Here is an 18438-nt window from a genome sequence, read left to right as displayed (position 1 = left end):
TACCCTGGAATATCTGAGGAACAAATTGAAGCCAGCTCTGAACCACCTACTTATAGTAATGGCTGGAGGATGGGAGATGTAACAGAGTGGAACAAATTCACTATTACTTCTCTTTTTGACAAAGCTTAGAAGTCATATGCTCAACAGCTTAGCACCATGTGGTAGAAAATGAGTTAATGAGAGACAGGTGAAAACTACTGATCTGCAGAACTGTGAGGAAGAGAAGACCTTCCTACTCCTGCTGAAAGGTCCAAGAGGCATAAGAAAAACAAGGATGTTGTCAATAAGGTAAGCATGCTCGTCTACTTGTATGCTCACTCAAGAGTTCACAAACTGGAAGAATTCCCAGTTTAGGGTGAATGTTTTCCAGTGTCTGTCCTGTAAGAAGGACTAAACTATGTCATCCATGTAATAACTTTGAAGCTATTTATGTGTTGGTTTTAGATGGAGATTAGGAAGCCTGACTGAGAGCTTGTAGTTATAATGGGTCTTTAAAATCAAAAAGTTAATGTTTAAAGAAAAGAACTTAAGTGAAAGATCATGGAGTCAGTCTGCCAGGCTGCCTACCCTTCTGGTTCAAGCCACATTTGTTCCAGTTTGTGTTGATTTTGTGTTTCCCTCACCTCTTCTGTATTTATGTCCTTCTAAGGAAAAGATTCTACCATGGCTGAGCTTCTTCATCCCCCCCTGCCTCCCTAGCTATCTGCTGCAGTCACATCTGTGCTCAGGGAATACGCATAGCTGTCTCTGACGTTGCTCCTTCCCTGTGGCTTCCCTCTCTGGGGATCCTCAACAGAAAGCAGGAATATGAAAAATAGTTGCTGAAAGACAAAACACCACTTATATCTCTGTGATCATGTAGGCTTCTCTGACTTCTGAGCAGCCATGGAGGTATTAGAGGGTGAGCAAAAACCTAAAGGTGCCCAGTCAAGGGCAAAACAAGGGCAAACCATTCCATGCATGCCTTGTGCAACACCCCCCGTCTGCAGAGCAGAGTTGCAAAAACAAGGGCCATGTTGCTGTTCCTGCTGAAGAAAAGGCAGAGATCCCTGTGCAGAGGGCTGGTGCCTGTGTGGGCAATTCAGACTTGTCTCTAGCTGTCTTTAAGCTGGGCCTGCAGAGCTGCTCCCTTGGAGCTGAGTTTGCCCATCTGGATGGCAGTTTGTTCCAGAGGAAAAACCCGTGTGTGGGCAGGCATGGGCTTGAGGTCAGAATTAATGGCACAAAACTGATGCAGCCCCAGTCTCTGGGCAGAGCTACCCCTTCTACCCTGTGCATTGGTGCAAAACCCTTCTTAATCTGCAGGTGTCACGTTGGTGGTGCTGGTAAACATAAAGTGGGAGAGTGACAGCATTGTGGGCTTGGGCTGTGAAGGAGGTCTTTGCTCAGATGGACTGTAGTCATTTGCCTTCGTTTAAACAAACCAAACCAGGCTGATGGAAGGTGATGGCTGAGGTGCTAGACTGTGCAAGCAGAGTGGGCAGGACGTGGGCTCTTGGATGTGGGGTGCCCACTTCCAGCCTGCGCTGTGTTACCACACAGGAATGCCCAGCCCCTTAGACACCACCTGGGCTGACACACTGAGAGAGGTACAGATGTGGCTCCCCTCTGCCACCCTGGGCTAGGAGAATTCCCTAATCCTGCTTATCCGAGGTATTTACGCTCCTCATAGTGCCCGAGTGTCAGCAGGCATGGTACGGCCATGTTTCAGCTTTGAGTCATCGCAGAAAAGCAGTCTGGTCTGGGGCCTGTAGTGACTAGAAATCGTAACCTTGAGTTGGCTGCTTGTCATCTGCGCGATGATTTTGTGGGCTTGATCCATTCTCCCCACATCCAAGCATGAAACGCCTGCGCATCTGGCTTGTGTTGGCGTGTCCTCATTGGCAATTGCTCTAAAGGCAAACGAAGCTGGGAAGAAGTGGAGCAGCTTACCTGGGCCACGGAGAGCACGGGTAGAGCGAGAGGTGAACGCTGCTCCTGTCATCCAGCAAGGACGTCCTCTGTGGCCGTCCAAATGTGGGGCTGTGCTCCAAAAGCTTTCCCCAGCACTTGCTGTAACCTTTCCTTTGTAAAACTGGGATGTCACATCCTCCCTTTCAACCCGTGGCCTGGTCATTTTGCTTTCTAGGGACACGTGCTTTAAGAAATAAGCACATAAACACTTCCCCTTAGCTTCAGCGTGAGCCAAGAGCATCCTTGCGCTGACAGGTCTGTCAGCACCGGGGTCTGGGCGCGGGGTTCCTCTCCCGCACCCTGTGGGTAGAGGGAGGTGTGGGCAGGATCCGGCCCAAGGCAGTTACGGGGAGGAGGACGACGCGATCCCGTCAGGGAACAGCCCGCCCGTTACGCAGCGGCTCCTGGGGCCGAGCCGAGCCGTGCCCCGGCCGCCTGCACCTGCCGGGCCGGGCTAGGGCCCCCCCGAGCCCCCCCCCCCTCAGCCGGGCGCATCCCGGGCTCTGCGGGCAGGCGGCGCTCTGCGGCCGGGCTGCGCTGTGGGGCTCCGGGGCGGCGCGGCGAGCTCCGCTCTTCCTCCTCCTCCTCCTTCTCCTGCTTCTCCTCCTCCTCCTCCTCCTCCTCCTCCTCCGCGGCGGCGGGCAGATGCGGCGGATCGCGGGGCGGCTCCGGCCCGCAGCGGGCTCCCGTCCCCCCGCCGCCCCCATGGACGGCAGCGGGGGCAGCAGCCGCGCGTAGCTGGGTGAGTGCCCCCGGCCCGTCCCGGGGTCCCTACGGCGGGGAGCCGCGTCCCTCCCCGCACTCCTCCTCCTCCTCTTCCTCCTCCTTTCCCCCTCCAGGTAAAACCCCACCCGGCTCTGCCCCTTGCTCTCCCCCCCCTCCGGTCGCTGCGGGGCTGGGGCTCGGGGGGCGACCCCCGGCCCTTCTGCCCCCCACCCGGGGCCGGCTGGGCTCCCAGATCTCCGTTTCGGGCTCGGACTTTGCCGGTGTCAGTCTCAGAGTTATTTTCTTTCAGCTGAATTTCATTTAAACGGACTCCTCTGTTGTAAGAGCAGCTCGGGGAAAAATGTCAGTTTGTGGATTGTTTTCTTTCCCTTGGATCTAAAGACATGTCTCTGTATAGCTGCTAATGATTTCTTCTCGTGAAATAATTTTGCGGTGTTTTATTTGCTCCTGGAATTTAACAGCCCTCCGAGACAGACGGGTTTGGTGGAGGCTGAAATAATCAGCTCCGAGGCACAGGCAGTGCCCTTGGCCGTAACAGGTGCAGTGTGCATATTCTTATGAACAATGAAATGGTTTCAGCACTCAGGTTTATTTGTATGCTCTGCATTTCTGGGGCTCTGAAGAAATTGTCATGCTACGTTATGTCAAAGATGCGCTTACAGCATGAGCGTGTCCGTAGCACCTAATTAACGAGGCATGGGAGCAGCTGCACAGCCCATGTCCGTGCCGGCCGTAATACCCGGGGTATCCCTGGGTGACACCAAAGAGCTCAGAGGGTTTGGGTGGCCTCTGTGAGGACCCACGGCGGCCCCTCAGCGATGCTCTGGCACAGCATGAAACACTGATGAAAGGGAAAAGGGAAGCGCGGAGGAGGAGCTGCTTGTGTCTGGATTGCGTTCCTTGGACTTGATGGTCCTCGTGGTCCTTTGCTGCAGTTTCACTTATGTGCCACGGATGAAATTTCCTGGGCAGGTATTTCATGGTTCAAAAGATTGTTTTTGTTTTAGCAGCTTCACAGGCTCTTTGTTTGAGACAACAATCCAGAGTGACAACGTGTCGGTAATTACTTAATGGGAGTCGTTCTGGACTTAGGTCAGAGGGAAATGAGACTGGAAGTTAATTGCTGCTCCTAAGCCCATACAGCACGGAAGGTCAGTTCCAGCAAGCCTTCCCCGTGTCGGGCTCCTGCTGCGGGACAACCGCAGCCACTGGCACCTCCTGCCTGGCGGTGGCTCTGCCTGAACGATGCGATGCGCCTTGCCTCTGCTTTCGGGGATTCTTCAAGTCCTGCTTGCTTTGGTAGGGGTGGGAGGAGGAGGACTGCCTGCGTAGGATGGGGAAGGACTGGGTAAAGGGTGAGGATGGGGAATGTGTTCATTTGTTACTCTCAAGCTCTTTCTAGATTGCAAGAAATGGTAGAGCAAAGGGTGAATCCAGGTTCTAGCCAGGGAGAGGTGCCTGGCTGTGAAGGTCTGTTAGAGTTGACCTCCTGGGCGATTCTAGCGGAGGCACAGAACAAAGCAGAGGCACTGTGATATCCTAGCGGTCTTAGCTTATTGTCAGAGATGCTCTGAGAGCGCACAGGCTTGTGGTTATGCCTTGCAACTCACCCCATCGTGAGAGAGACTGCTTCTTTGGGAACATGCCGAGGAAGTCCCAGTGGTGTTCTCTGGGGCATTTGGCCCTCTCCAGAGGGTTTTCCCAGTGGCAGGGTCTGCCAGCTCGTGCAAATGAGGTGCAGTGACTGTATTTGGTGGTGTTCTGTAGAACCTGCAAACCTTAGGACAGCAAAGGGTCTTGCAAAGGAGGAGAAACAAACCCGGTATTTCTGCCCCTGGGTTAACTTCCCTTGGACCACCTGCAGCCTCACGGAGCGATGTAATTCTGTCCCTTGTGGTTTTTGGTTTACGGCAGGTGGAGGTAGGAACACGCTGCTGTCTCCTCTGAAGCACGGTGTTTTGTACAGTTCTAGTTCAGCCAACCAAGGAAGATCATTACCTAGTTAACCCTTTGTAAGATGTGACTAATATGGCTCCCCCTGGTTTATGAAGTTAAAGCGGTGTGTACTGTTAGAATACAGCACACTTCACAAAAATTCATTGGTTGAGGTGAAAACATTTCTGTTGTAGCATCGAGTCAACTTCACGTAATGATGTTCAGTTGGAAGGATTTAAAGTGTTATTTAATCAAGCTTGGGGACAATAATCTTAAAGGATTCTTTAAAAAAAAGGCCTTTGAAATAATTAGGAACCTTATTTAGCATCTTGGGTGATTTAGACTGAGAGAGTGATTTGTCCTTTTCACGTTGCTGGTGAAGCGTGATGTTGCTGTGAGTAAGCTGGGTAATGTTTGCAGATCTGTTAGAGCAATCAGGCTCTGGATAGTGGTCCTTTAATTGCCTGAGGCTTTTCTTGCTATATATGCTTGTTGAGCAGAGTTCTGAAAATCATCTCTGGAAGCCAGCTATTTGTTTGTGCTCCTGACACCGATCGGGCCAGGGCGATGTCCGTGCTGTAGTTGTGGACGTGGCCTGAAGCACTTCTTGCTCTCTGGTGGCGCGTGCGTGCGACCAGGTGGAGCTCAGCTCACCTGATGCCGTGGGTACCTTCTCTTGCTGTCCCGAGTTCACCTGTGCAAAAACAGTGCTGTGTCCTTGCTGAGTGACTTGAGGCACCTGTATAGGAGCCAAGGTGGGGCTGATGCAAGAGGACGGACTTCTGGACACCCCAGTCAGCAGGTGTGGGACACCTGTAGCCCCAAGGAATTAGGCCAGGAGTTTGGCAGGAGGTAAAAATGAGTTAAAAGTTTTGGATACACCGATCTCTCTCATCTTAGCTGTGCTTAAAGTGAATAAGGCTTTCAAGGGGAAAGTAGGGGGTGTCCTAAAGCCTTTTGCGTAGTGTTAAAGTTCTCTCTAATGCAGAGTGTTAAGGAGACGATGCTGAAGGTGCTGCCAATGTCTGCTGCAAGGCTCGAGGTGCTTGTGAGGTCCTGGTGGCAGTGCCCGTCCAGTAAATAAAGGATTCAGTAGTAGGAAACTGGAAGTAGTAGGAAATTTAGGAGGAAGGAAGTAGTAGTAGTCAGTAGTAGGAAATTTATAATCATAAGTTTAAATCTGTGTGATGAATTCTTTAGTAAACTTCATTTGTTGGTTGTTTTTTTCCTCCTTTCCTTGCTCAAGGACCCTTTTTGCCTGTGGATTAGTAGTTCAAATGCTCCGATGTGCTTCTTTCTAATAACATCACATTGGCTATTTAAGGAACGGTTTGTCTCAGCAAACTCACTTCAGGCGCTTATCCTACCTCTGGGTTTCTTCAGGGCTGCAGAAGCTGAGCAGGTGTGTAGCTGAGGCTGTTTCTCTGGTGGTCAAATGTTTACTCGTGTCCTAAATATAACTTCTGGGAATTTTTGTTTGTTTTGGAGCTGGGGAACACTTTTCTCTTTTACCCTCTTTATAAATTCAGAGAATTTAAGCGTATGATTATCATTAAACATGTGAATATTCTCCCTGGGCTCATTTTTTGGATCAAAGGCAGGCTGCTCAGTATGTTGAGAAGATGGAGCCCACAACCACTAAATACAGGGAACGGATCTGCTGCTATACTTGTCTAAAAGCATAGATGATGTGAGTACTTCAGATTTATGTCTGCCTGCCCAAAATCCCTCTGCTAACTGCTGTCTTGATGTTCGTTATCTACAAAGTGCTTGCAGGCATTAACGAACGAACCTTCGTGCTTCTGCTGGGACACTTCATTATCCCCACTTCTCAGGCGGAGATGCTGAGAGGTTGGGGATCTGCTGAGACCGCTGGGTGTTAGGGACAAAGCTGGCATTGAACTTGCAGCTTTTAATACCCAGCCCTGTAAGACGGGGGCAGCAGCACAGCTCTCTGGCAGTGCTTGCTTAAACATTGCCAGCTTTCATATTATAAGAATGCTCCCCAAATTTCCATCCCACAGGCCTCTGAAGTTAACACAAAGACTTCTCATATCATCTAGTGGATCAGACTCCAGTCCAAAATACAGTCTGTCTGCAGGAGTGAGCAATGGCCTGTCAAGGGAAGGAATGTCAAATACTTTTTTTTATCTGTTCTGGCTCTCCGTCTTGCTGGATGTTGTAAGGAGAGCTGCAGTCTCAAGGCTCCTGTAACCTGAACGGTCACGGCTTAGACCAGGGGGGATTTTTCCATCATCTCTCCTGGAAGCACAATGATTCTTGATTTCTTGCTGATTTAAAAATACTCAGAATGCCTCTACAGAGCAGAGAGCCTGAGTCTACGCATATAAATAGAGACACGCTAGGTGTGTATGCCTGTGAGCTGGCAAATGAATCAGATTCCCAATCTGAAGTTTGCTTAGTGTCACTTCTGGCTCTTTATTTTTCTCTGTGGTTTTGTTTTGCTCTATTTCCCTAAGTTCAAAGAATTTCTCAAAGGCGAACGGGCGAATGTCAAACGCGGAGGAATGTGCTTTGTGCTGATGTTGCTCGGCGCTGCTTGTACGTCGCGGTGTGAAGGTGAGAGGCTGGGCGCCTGCCTCCGCTGCTGCTCTGCCCTTTGTCAAGAAATCCCTCCTGGCATGGGGGATGCCGGGATGCTGGGAAGCTGCGGTGGCTGGGCAGGCCCCCGTGGGATTCGATAACCATGACAAAGGCAAACCTCTTTATGTTCTGAAGTTTTCCTTTGGGAAATGCGATTCATGAAAATACAACGTTTTGAAACTGAATCGCCTAGGAAGTAGCATGTGAGGCAAGTGACAAATCTGAAACAATTCCTAAATTTCCTGCAGGACAGACATGTTGTGTACCTGCGCATCCGAACCCGCAGGAGGGAGACCCAAGCCCTAATTGGGAATTTACTACTGCTCCATGCGTTGTGAGTGAGCCACAGCCATCCTGAGCGCTCACATGTGTATAATGGCGTCCTTCCTTCTTACCTTTTATCCTTCACAGGAAATCTGTGTTCTTCTGAACTAATGCTCCTTTCCTAAATGACCCAATCAGCCTTCATCGCTGCTGGTCAGATCAGAAACTTCATTACCTAATAGCAGAGCTTTTCTTCCTTTTTGTCCCTGCTACAGCTAAGCTCATGGCATTTATGGACAGACTTGTTAGTCATTAATATTCTTTGTACTCTTCATCTTTGGCTTCAGAAAAGAAGGCCTTTCATCTTTTGCCTTGCTTTGTTTTTCAGAAGAGGCCAATTTTGACTGGAGGAAAAAAGAAACCAAAAAACATTTCTCTGTAGCTTTCTTACAAGCTTCCAAGCAGTCTCCCCTGCTGACTTTGTACTTTCACAGTAGACAAACATTGACTTTGTTTCCTCAGCTTGACACAAAATATAGCTGACTTTTTTTTCCTGGTTTAATTTTTTGGTTATGTATCAGTAGCTTGACAGGACAGGATTAATTAGCAGCTCTGGTGTATTTCACTGAAATTCTCATTTTTACCGCAATTTTTCCATCAGGCATATTGTACATGAAGTCCAGTTGTAAAGAGAACATAAGTGTGTGTCCGAACTTGGAAATATTGTGAAGCGTTGCCTGGTTTGGAGCCTAGATGATTGTTGGGATGGCTGTGTGTGTTCTTGTTGGTTTCGTTAAGAGATTTCAAAATGTTGATGCCTAGGAATGTGTTTTAGCTCTGCATACCTGGGGTGAACTGTGTGTGGACAAGTGCAATAATAAAGCGTATCCCTTAGTTGGGAAAGGCTTTCTTTTCATCACTAAATGCTCTCCTGTTGTAAGTGGTCAAATCTGGGGTCTTGCTAATCAGTAGTGCCAGCCAAAAGGAAGGTGCAGAGGCACAGCGCTTAGCTTCGGATCAGCATGAAATCTCACAGCTCAGTTCTGGCAAGAAGGACCAAAAACAAAAACAACTTCTCGCCCGGGCTGTGTGTTTTGGCTTTGGCATAAAAATCACTTGAGGTTTGTTAAATGCTTTTTTGACTGTACCAGTGGTTCATATCCATTCTGCTCAGGTTCCCTCGCTACTAGCTCTGATGCAGCGCATATGAGCGCGATCATTGAGTGTGATTATCACATTTCTGACCTATTTAAAAGTCTCTGGCTGTGAAATTCCAAAGATTCTAATTTAAGCTATAAAAAAAGATTATTAATGTGCTGTCGTTTACACATTTTGTGGCTCATTTCCTGAGCGATTTTGAACACGTATAGTCTGTTCGAAGGCGTGTGTATAAACATCGTATAGCGTGCAGGGTCTGGTCACCCGGGCTTGGGGCTCGTGTTCCAGGGAATTTACTGTCCACAAATCAGAGCAGATAGAAGAAAAAGCCACGAGTACAAGAAGCTGCAACTTTCTGCATGGGTGCAGACAAAAGGCCTGATGCTTTCGGTGGGCTGGAGCTCAGGAGAGGAATGAGGATTATGCATGGATGTAGAAATCGGGCACGAGAGCAGACTTTAGGCAGACATCGCTGTGCAACCCCTTGCTCTGCCACGTGGACTGGAGAAGGTGCCCTCTGAAAGCATCGGGGCTCTGTGGCAGTCCCTGGACTGCTGCCAGGACACTTCTGCTGTACCGAAGCTGGAACACAGGCAGGATGCTGTGAGTACCCAGTGGGTCTGGGAAAAACAAAGATGACTGTTGAGGTCTTCTGATCTCTTCTGCCACTCCATTCAAGTCTGTTGTCTTACTCAGGGGACTGAAGCCCTGCAGAGCTTCTTTATCTGCATGTGGAGAAAGGAGTCTGAGGTTACAATTACATGGGTCACTGATGATGTGACTGTTAGGGTGACACAGTATGAAATAATTCACCAAGGCTGCAGACAGAGCTGCAAACAATGGACCCAGTAGAACCCCTTGGGTTTGGGGTATGAAGCCTTAAAATGTGTAGGCTATCCACTAATTGATTGTGTTTTTTACTTGGGTGGCTTCTTCCTGTTTCCCATCCTGCTGTCTAACAGCTGGAGCTGCTGCAAGTCCAGTGGTTTTGAGTTGGAGATGTTTGTGGGTCTCTGACACAATGCCCCCACTGTCACCGTCATCACTGACGCTGTGGGATCCTGTGCCTTTTTCCCAAGGGTCAGGGGTAAGCTCCAATACCTATTAGCAGAAAAAGACCAAAGTGAAAGACGGATGAAGTAGTTAATTTTGCTTATTGACTTATTCTTTTGGGTCATGACATATTGCCACAAAGACCTGGTTTGACAGAATCAAGTAATTTTGTGCTGGAGTGTTTTGTTTTTATTGCTTTGGTTGGAGGCTTGGTTGTTGTTGGTGGTGGTGTTTTGTTTGCTTGTTTTTTTAAGTCCTTTTAATTATGGCTACTGCACCTATCATGTCCAATGTAACGAAGTCAGGAAGCAAGCGAAGTTTGGAAGATGACAGTTTAGAACGCTCTTGATTTTGCCCTCTTCAAAATATATTTTCATGACAAATTGGTAAGTATGCTAAGCCTGTAACCTTGAAGATACTTTAAAATAAGCTGAATAATTTGGGACATGTGGCCTGTTCTTCAGCAGTCAGGGACAGTATCTGAGCTTGGGCATTTGCAAATTAAGGACAGGGCTGCTCGCTGTTTAGGGATGAGATTTTTTTTCTTCCTGCCCTTTAGAGTAGTTGACTCTTTGGTCCTACGTGAGCTGTCGGATAGGGATGGCTGGCTCTGTGGGATGAGCAGTGACTTTATGCGAATCTGGGATGCGTGCTGGAAGTAGGGTCTGGAGTAGAGCAAGGTGAGATGTGACCCTTCTGTTCAGGCCATAAGGGAGGACTTGGGCATAGCTTGCTGTGCCAAGACCTGGAGGAGAGGTTTCTGATCCTTTCGGTTCACGTGGAGATTGCCAGCATGAACCTCACACTAATTGTGCACGTCAGGGATGGGATTTGTGCTTTTGTTCACAGCATGTGCCTCTCTTAAACAGCGTTTCAGGTGTTTGGTGTGTATTGTTTTAAACCATCCCCAATAAAAACTCTGTAAAGGCAGAGTCGCTGCAGGTTGTTACTCAGATGCTAGAGGTGACTTGGATCCTGTGGATCCTTCTGTTTGGCTCAGATGAGAAAGTGGTCAGGAGGCTAGCTGCGCCCTGGTAGAAGACACCATCACATGGTGTGCAGGGTTGTAAGAGTGTCAGCTTGTCGTTTGCAGTCTTATTTCTTAATGGGGTGTAGTAAATGATAAATGTACACAAACACCTACGGAGCATTTCATTCATAAGCTGCCAGGCTGCGGTGCGCGTGTTGAAATGCTGTTTTGGGGGTTGTTTGTGTTTTCTAGGATAACTTCATTAACTGGTACTAGACGTTTCTCAAATCCACGCAGAGCACATGAGGAGCATGCATCTCTTAGTGATCCTGCTCGTAAAAAGCGCTTGGGCTTTTTTTCATTCCATAAAAGACCTTTTGTGCAACAAAGCCTTTTGTTCTTTATGGCATAGCTATTAACTGTTACTAGGTCATGTCAGGAAGGTCATTATTTACAAATTGGTGTGCTGTGGGACTTGGCAACGTATGCTACAGCATCATATAGGCTAACAGAAGTATTTGAGGAAAATGCGCGAGCGGGCTGTATAAACAGGGATGGCTACAATAAAGTCCCTCTCTTGGAATTACTCTCGTGCCTTTCTCTTCTGGGGTACAGCAACGTTAACAGCTGTGCAGTTTGTGTATTAAAGCCGGTGTCTTCCAAAGTGGAACCACAAATGACAGCAGTATTGTGATTAAAGGGCAGTCAGTACTGATGGTTAGCCCGACATAAAATACAAATCTGGCTGCGGTTAGGAGAATGTGCCCATCTAATAAGCAGCTTAACTTGGTGTATTACTGTGAAATAGAAAGAAGCATGAAATATGTGATGTGAATAGTAGGCTGGATTTCCTTGTCACTTCATATTTATGTTCCTGGAGCTGCCCTGGCTTCACCAGGGTTGCTTCTGAATAATCACCAGGGTTGCTTCTGAATAATGCCCAACTGAATGAGAGGTGGATTTCTCCTTCTCAACACTTTAATTTTTTTAATTTGAATACATCAGTGTAGTTGAAATTCTGTTGTAGCCCTAGATTTGGGGTTTTCGTATCAGATAAAATGCACTCAGTAAAAAGTATTTGGTCCAAAAAATTATATCATTTTTTTCTGATCCTGAATTTTTTTTTCCCCTGGTCAGGAAAAAAATTCCTAATATTTTTCCCAAGTGCTACAACTTCATATACATCTCCATAAAAGAAAATAGGACTCAGTCCTTTCTGGTTAATGGGCGTTGGATTGGACCGTTAAAGTCCAATTTCGGCAGGGATATTAGCAGATACTAAGGCTTGATCCACAGCATTTTGCTGTCAATAAATGAGCAATCGCTATCTACACAGCAGCGGGTCTAGTAGGGAGCTGAGTTTCTAAGAGATTGAAAGTACTTCTCTCGAGTATTGCTTCTTCAAGTTTTTTGAAAATCAGTTAAAGTGAGATAAATCCAGTGACTTGTTCATGTCCACTGGAGTTGGTAAAGTGTTTTTCCCACTGAGAAGAGATCGTGGTCTTCTGTGCCTGGTGGGTGAAGTCAGGAGCTTTTCCACAGGGACTGTAAATAGCCCGGTGAATGTTTGCATTCCGAAGGAGGTGTTCAAACAGCCACTCAAATCCTACTTCCAAACTACTTTAAATCACTTCCTAATGGCTTCTGTTACAGATAGACAGGCTTTACTTTTTGTAGAGTTAGGCGCCTGAATTTATTTCAAGGTGGTCGTGTCTCTCTCTCCTACCCTCCTGGCATAATTCTTCTCCTTTGCGAGCCACGTACAAATATCTCAGTGGTTCCTTGCGAAAAGAACAGCCCGGGGCGCGAGGCTGTGCGTGTGGCCGTTCGGGTAAGCAGCACAAGAAATCGGAGGCTCTGTCTTGAACGCCTTCTATTTTGATGCTTTGACAAGGCCCATTTAAAACTCTTCTGGCAAGTGATGTTTGCGAGCACGTGCGGGGAGGAATGTGGAGCGTTTGAAATGGTCGGGACTGGGAAGACGCATGACAACTGCCTTGTGTAAGATGATCGGTGTTCTGAGGAACAAATGGGGCATTGAGATGACAAATGGGGCAGTGGAGCTGCAGCCGGGCTGTGAGGGCTGTGGTGGTACTGCTGAGCGGCCGGATGGCAGCTTCGGCAGCGCTAAGAAAAATAAAAATGGATTTGCTCTCAGCACATGGAAGGACTTTGTCTGTTGATCGATACAAACTATTTCATGTTAGGTTTGAGTTTTCTGATAAATTAATTCTATAATTCCCATTGATTTAATTAATCAGGTTCCAGGGTCTTGATTTGCACAATTTTCTAGCGCTGATTTTATAACTGGAAGTTTTTTTGGCAAATAAATGGCCTCTGTTCTTACTTGCTGGGTGGGGTGTCTGGTGATAATTAGTACATTTATCAAGGCGTCCTTCCCTGCTAGAGACAGGCTGTTATCCACTTCTGGTAGATGGGAACAGAGGGACGGGGAGATTGTGGGACTCATCTAAAGGCTGCTTTTGGGATGTAGCAGAGGACAGGAGTTAAGAGCTGGCTCCCGAAAACCATCCTGGTCCCCGAGTCTTGGACTGCTCTTCCTTAGGGCGATCTTGTGCCCCTTCAAGCTTCCTCTGTAGCTTGAAGACAACTCTTAGTCCTCTGTTGGAAAAGATTGAGGAACTCAGCAAGTATGTGAGTGTAAATGGTTCTCCAGCATCTGAATGAAGAGCACAGTTGGGAAGCTGGTGTTGGTTCCCCTCAAGGTGCGGTTTGCGTGCAGCCTGGGGACCCGGGGAGCTTGCACTGATCTCATTTGGAAAGTGCGTCTGGGCTGAAAGCAGGAGCAGCCAGGGCCTCCCGGAGGGATGGGGAGGGGATCTAAAATCTGTAAGAAAGCAGTGAATACTACTGTTACAGATCGAATCTTGCTCTTAAGCTGTCTCCCAGGGGAAAGGTGTTTGGGAGAGCATCACTTGGGTCTTTCAAGTGGCCTTGGCCAATTTCCCCGAGATGATTTATTGCTGAAAAGGGGAATGAGTTTGCCCAATTTCTTTCCCAATTACTTCAGATAATTCCTGGCTTCTACAGCGCCAGAGCCACGAAAGCTGACGCTGCACCTGCCTGGCTGATTCAGTGGGAAAACGCCCCCTGCCCGAGCTCAGCGCCAAAGCCCCGGTCAGCAGAGCCACGCAGGGACGGGCTGCAGCGATTGTCCAGCAGCACACATGGAACTGCAGGTGGGCTCTTCCCTTTCTGCACCTGCAGAGTGAACGTCATGGGTCCAAGGCATGGGTCAGCCTGAAGTTCCCCGTACTCGTGACAGCAGGGAGTGCGGCTGAGGTGCTCTTTTACCAATGGGCCAGCTCTAGAAAAGCCAAGAACCATCAGCTTTTACCTTGGCTTATCTCCCTGCTGTGAAAAAGCACTATTGGATTCACAGAGACTTTACTCGGGTCTTTCTTGTAAGTGCTTAAAATATTGAAAAGTTTGTTCCTAGCGGAGCAGAAGAGGGCTGAATTCAGTACTGGTAGTGGAAGAGATCTTTTTTTGCAAAGACGTGTGCTAACGTGAAATATCTGTAGAAATGCAAACAGGCTTTTGTCTGAAATGCTAAAAAGTAGAATACCAGAAAACACATAAGAAAAGAAGAAGAAAAATAACTTGGTGAAGAATCACCTTGGCATGGCCTTCGAAGGTTGTCGCTGTCAGCGAGCAAGGTGCAAGTGCAAAGACTTGAGGTTTTGGTATCCGACCTGCTTGGGCTGGGAGTGTTGTAGTGATGTCCTGCCACTGGCTTGGTGGGGAATGGTGCTGGTTTCTTGGCTTCCCACCTCGTGTGCTAATAACCACGGCGCTTTGATTAGGTTTGGTTTCTTTCGCTGGAGTCTGAGCGTGCGTTGGCCTTCCTCAGTAGTTAAAGGAGGAATTAATGCTGCATTCTACTTAATTGTTCGTCAACAGCTAAAATCATGACAAAACCACTCTACTCCAATTAGTAAAACAGCAATTAAGAAGACTTAATTAGACAGACATCTGAAATCTTACTGCTTCCTTGGCCTGGGAATGCTTTAGCAGATCGCTGTGTGCAGCTGACTCTGCTTAGCCTCAGCCCTGCGCTAATGAGCAGAATCACTCATTTCCTCATTTAGAAATATTTGACCTTAAGATATGAAAGTATATTGGGGAGGTGATTTCTAAATCATGGAAACCTGTGTTTCAAGACTCAGTCAATATATAGATTTAATTTATATGCATCTCTAGCTCATTCATATTGCTGCTAATTACTGTGTGAAGTAACTAGTTTAGCAAGACCAGCTTAAACGATGAATGACAGTAAAACCTTTTGAAGATAATTTTTTTATTATGACAAGGCTGGAGAAATTCGTACCCCTCAGTTAATTTGCAAACTCACCTAACCTCCCTAACCGTTGTGTTTTTTTTTCTTCTAAAAACAAAGATGCTGTCAGCACAAGTCACCATTTCACCAAAAGGGTCGTTTACCTTTCATAAAAAATAATAAAGAGCTGCATAAATATTCTCTGTATGCTGCTGCTGCATTGTATTAGTGAAATATGTCAGTGTTTGTGGCATGTGCAGCCCCGCGTTTTATGACACCACTTGAAAAATGCGAGACATTCGTATGAGTTATTTGGAACATGGTGACAGGCGTATGACATAGCTGTGTTATAAAGAGCATTTCCAGGCATACAGTGAAGAGAGGAAACACCTTCGTGACCAAGCCTTGCCAGCGCTGGAGGAGCAAACTTCAGCCTGGGTGGTACTGAAAGGTGTCTGCGGGGCTCTGCCGTTTGCTGGATTTGTTTTCCAGCATGACCTGTGCCTCTGCCGGGACTGTGTGCTTAGCCATCTGCTTGGTCCCTGTTATGGAGATCTTCTTGTATGGCTTCCAGAGGCTTGGAAGCAGGTTTTTTTTTGACAGCTTTTGTAGTACTGGGGCTCTACCGTACTTAGCTATTTCCATCCATGGTTTGGGTGAGCTTCTCCGGTTATCTGCATGTTGCCAAGGTGCTGAGCTCAGTAGTAGAAATGTAGACACAAGAATCTAAGAAAGGTTGGCTTTGACCTCTTAAGAAACCTAGGATTTTCACCTGGCGGTGTTTGCTAGAGCAGGGTGAGGTTACCCCAGCCTCCCTTGCCTCTGGAGCTGCCTCCCTGTGCGTCTCCCATCCGATGTAACAATGGGGACGGCAGATAGTAAAGAGCAAGGAAGAAGCAGCTTCTGCCTGCATCTCTTTATGATTATACCAAGTCCTTATGCCTTCGGTGTGTTATCTCCTTAAAATCTATGCACCTGACAAGTTTGCTTTAGTACAGTTGAATGTATTGCGATCTTGAGTTGCAATACAAAAGGGCCCACTTACAAGCCTGCTGCAGAGCTGCCTGGGCGGATTTGGAGTTAATGTCCCACGGGGCAATGGCCCATTTCAATCCTCCCCTTTCGCGTAGCTCTTTTTCAAAGAGGAGTTGCTGTATGCAAATTTGAGGTGCAACCTTTTGTCTCTCCAGCATTTTCTATTTGAATCGCTCAGAAAGTGGCTGCAGTTTCCTGGCTTTGGACTCTAGTTCTGAACGCCCCCAGCAGAGGGCTGGGATATTGACGGATCGCGCAGTGTCTCTAGGTACAGCCTTCACCAAACAGCGGGTGATGGCATTGACAAAACCCACAGGCAGATGATTTGTACTGCAGACAGCAGCGCAAAGTGGGGGGCTCCTTTGGTTAATGAATATCGAACTTCCCCTGTCTAACAGCAAGTTGTATCCTGCTCTGCAAATGAGCATCTTCGTGAGAGGCTGGGCTGCAGACGGGGGGACTGCTGGTGAATCCATTAATTCCTGTCTGGGTGATGAGTGTTCTCCAAACGGGGCTCTGCTGGTCACCCAACAGTTGGTGCCATGCAGTATGATTATTTCTTTTAGTTTCTCAGTTCTTAATATTCTTCTGAAAGCTAAGGGTCTTTACTCAGTGCTGGATGCTTTTCTGTGGCTGCTTACATGGCATTTTGTACATGACAATATCCCGCTTTGGAAAGAATTGGTGTAATAAATTTGTGCACGCAGCAGTCCTTAAATTCAGCTCTATTTGTGGCACGAGTTCCAAAGGGCACATATGTCTCAGGAACATTGTGACTGTTGCATGAAATGGTAATTTTAATGCATGGAAGATCAGCTTCTGATTTATTTTTATTAGTGCAGATGAAAATTACTATGATGTTTCAAGTAGAGCGTAAAATAAATATCTCTAATCTCATTCCATGAGGAATGTTAACTTCCAATTTTGTATTCCTTCTCTTTCCCAAACCACTATAAAATGCTTGGTATGTGACCTGAGTGTCTATTCTGTCATGTTTATGTAGGAAGGTTTCTGTCCTTCTTTTTTCATTCTCATCTGGGAAAATTATCTTCATTTCTGTAGTGGTTTATGCAACATGAAAGATCCAGTTCCTTTGATCAGGGGAAAAAGTCTCATTTTTGACCAGAGCACAGAAATGGGCATTTATCCCAGTGGACAAAGGCGTGTTAGGAAATGCAGGACACTGCAGGTGACTTCAATTCAAAGACCACTAAAGCTGAAAAATCAAAGATTTGCTAGCAGCAAGAATACCCAGACAGCCATGGCTCATGGGAAGGACTGTTTCTACTCCTATCTTCATTTTACCGCCCACAGGTGAAGACCAATACGGTCCTGAAGACTCCAACATTCAAGTAAGGTTGACTGTAAACTGAGGTTCTGGGGCACGTCCAGGGACTTGAGCCTCCACTTTGTCTCCCCAGCAATTTTGGTGCAAGCTGAGGGCAGGATAAGCCCTCTGTGGACTTCCAGCCCTGTCCTGGCTGAGCAGTTTCATCTGCTGCCCGTGTCCGTGCCTTGGGGCAGCTGACAGCACGAAACCAGGCCTGGAAACGGGAAGTGGCGCTGCCATTTCAGGGGTGGCACGTCTTGGGAGATCGAAGTAAGGTGCATCCCAGCTAATCTGCTCTTCTGTTGTCGTTCTGTTCTGCTTGTTCTGTTAATGTGCAAAGTCTGCGTTAACCGCTAGCGCTGGCCATGCCAAACAGACCGCTGAGGATAGGGTGAGGATTCTCGTAGCGTGGCTTAGTGGCACTGCTCTGAGCTAACAAAACAAGTGTGGGTAAGTGGAGTTGTGAATAAGTCATCCTGAATGTTTTCACCCCTGGATAGGTTAGCAAAAAGCACACTTATAACAAAGCCCAGACTCAGTGGGAAGATTAAAACGTGTTTCTGTGACATGGTGCTGTGTCTCTCTGCTGTGTAGAGATTGTCCAACGCTCTTAAAACAGTTCTAAGTGGCATTTCAGGAGGGTTAATTGGTAACTGAACTGGGGGGGAACTTGGGGGAAATAGTAAAATTTTGGAAAGAATCTTAAAGGGTTCAAGTATCCCTTAATTAACAGAGACTCATATGTAGGTATGTGCGGGCATGTGCGTAATTGTCAATGCAAAGCCTTTGAGTTGGAAATCACTGGTACAGAAACACAGTTAAGATTTAGAATGGATTTAGTTCAAACAGCCATAGGGAAAAGCCAGGGTATTAAAGCAGCAAGAAGATGTACTGCAAGGCATTCACTTCTGTGTCAATATATTGATTGTACTGAAGATGGAGCGTGTGCATACTTGGGTGTTCTGGTAGGAAAAGAGAATTTGTTTGGGAGAATGGGCAAAATCATGGGAAGCGCAGTAAAAAAATAATATTAATGCTATTTTCTGAAGGTCTCAGGAAGGTTATTGTGAATTTTGCTTTGTGTTCTGGTAAATTGGAGACTGTCCTTTG

The sequence above is a fragment of the Cygnus atratus genome, chromosome 14 (genome assembly GCF_013377495.2).
Source record: "Cygnus atratus isolate AKBS03 ecotype Queensland, Australia chromosome 14, CAtr_DNAZoo_HiC_assembly, whole genome shotgun sequence".
Taxonomy (NCBI): Eukaryota; Metazoa; Chordata; class Aves; order Anseriformes; family Anatidae; genus Cygnus; species Cygnus atratus.
This window is presented reverse-complemented; position numbering follows the sequence as displayed.